Source organism: Lissotriton vulgaris, chromosome 2_1, assembly GCF_964263255.1.
Source record: "Lissotriton vulgaris chromosome 2_1, aLisVul1.2, whole genome shotgun sequence".
Lineage (NCBI taxonomy): Eukaryota > Metazoa > Chordata > Amphibia > Caudata > Salamandridae > Lissotriton > Lissotriton vulgaris.
In genome coordinates, this window is record NC_141687.1 from 1,855,212,888 (window position 1) to 1,855,215,030 (window position 2,143).

Sequence of the window (2,143 nt, forward strand, 5' to 3'; positions counted from 1 at the left end):
GGCCTCGGAGGGTCTTCTACCGCTGGGGGAGGACCCAACCGACTGAGGGACAGGGCATAGGGGGGCTGCCCCTGTCCCTTTCTCTGGGAGGGGTACAGCAGTGGGCCCTCCCAAGACAGCACCCATGCTCACCCGCATGACCCCCACAGTGGGGGGAAACCAAATAGCAGTGCCTCCTTGGGCTGGAATCACCCCCCACCCTAAAAAGGCCCTGCTGCTCCGGGCTCTCCTATGCCCAAGTTCTGGCCTGTCTGACTTTCGGGCAAACGAGTAGCAGCCATTCTCGTGCAGCAGGGCAGCCTAGAAGAGAAGGAGCGAAGGGCCTGCGATGGGACGGGCTGAGCGAAACCCTGTGGCGCAATGAAGGTTAGGGCCAGCACACCGGGAGAGGTGGGATGCCGCCACACTTCCGGCGGCGGGTGCACCACTGGCCCGTCTCACCCGCTCTGTCGGGGAAGTGGAGCATGAGCATGTGTGATAGGACCCGAAACATGGCGAAGCCAGAGGAAACTCTGGTGGAGGTCCCTAGCGGTCCTGACGTGCAAATCAATCATCCGACCTGGGTATAGTGACGAAAGACTAAACAAACCATCTAGTAGCTGGTTCCCTCTGATGTTTCCCTCAGGATAGCTGGTGCTCGGAGCCCCCAGTTTTATCTAGTAAAGCAAATGATTGGCAGTCTTGGGGCCGAAATGATCTCAACCTATTCTCAAACTTTAAAATGGTAAGAAGCCCGGCTCACTGGCGTGGAGCCGGGCATGGAATGTGAGTGCCTAGTGGGCCACTTTTGCTAAGCAGAACTGGCGCTGCGGGATGAACCGAATGCTAGGTTAAGGCGCGCGATGCCAAAGCTCATCAGACCCCAGAAAAGGTGTTGGTTGATATAGACAGCAGGACGGTGGCCATGGAAGTAAGAATCCGCTAAGGAGTGTTTAACAACTCACCTGCCAAATCAACTAGCCCTGAAAATGGATGCTGGTGGAGTGTTGGGCCCATACCTGGCCATTGCCAGTGCTGAGAGCCGCAGGGGCTAAGCTGCGATGAGTAGGAGGGCCGCTGCGATGCTCACGGAAGCCTGGGGCAAGGGCCCGGGTGGAGCCGCCGCAGGTGCAGATCTTAGTGGTAGTAGCAAATATTCAAACGAGAACTTTGAAGGCTGAAGTGGAAAAGTGTTCCATGTGAACATCAGTTGAACATGGGTCAGTCGGTCCTAAGAGATGGGCCAGCGCCGTTGTGAAGGGACGGGCGATGGCTTCTGGTGCCCTCTGCTGATCAAAAGGCAGTCAGGCTCAGATCCCCGAACCCGCAGTGGCGGAGACGGGCACCCTCGCGGCTCCCTGTGCGGTAACGCAAACGGTCCAGGAGAAGCCAGCGGGAGCTCCTGAGGGCTGGGTGACCAGATGGCCCTGCGGGCTGGGTGACCAGACGGCCAGCCTATCGGCCGACCGGACCACCTCCAACTTTTGTCCTTCCCCAGGGTTCTGTAAGCCCCCACTATGTGAGGGCTAAATAGTCAAGGAAAATGGGCTCCCCGGGCAGGTAGGTGGGGAGAGGACATGGCCCTCCATCCTGCAAGCCAGCTGAGGGCCTGGGTGCTAGGGACGGGGATTCCACCGGGGCCCGGGGAGGCTTTTCCAGCCTGGCTAGGGTTCAGAAGCTGGGACAGGGCCTGGGGCTTGAGCTCTATCCGAGAGGTCCCGGGATGCGGAGCACCCTGTCCTGCAAGCCAGCTGAGGTCCAGGCGCTGGGGGAAAAGGGTTCAAGGGGCCTGGGGAGGCTCTCCCCAGCCTGGCTAGGTTTCAGAAGGTGGGACCGGCCCTGAGGCTCAATCTCCATCCGGCGGGCCCGCGGTGCAGGAGCCCCCATCCTGCCAGCCAGCCGAGGGTCCGGGCACTGGGGACGAGGGTCCACTGGGACCCGGGGAGGCTCTCCCCGGCTTGGCTAGGGTTGGGAAGCTGGGACAGGGCCCGGGACTTGATCTCCGTCCGGCGGGCCCCGCGGTGCAGGGACCCCCGTCCTGCAAGCCAGTTGAGCGTCCGAGCGCTGGGGACGAGGTCTACTGGGGTCCGGGGAGGCTCTCTATGGCCTGACTAGGGTTTAGAAGCGGGGACAGGGCCCGGGGCTCAAGTTCTGTCTGGCAGCC

General features: G+C 61.3%; 1 pseudogene; it reads left to right on the forward strand.

Annotated features, from left to right (window-relative positions):
- Positions 1–309: 309 nt before the first annotated feature.
- LOC147733410 (28S ribosomal RNA) lies at positions 310–1,118 on the forward strand (annotated as a pseudogene; the record flags this gene model as incomplete).
- Between the last annotated feature and the right edge of the window lie 1,025 nt (positions 1,119–2,143).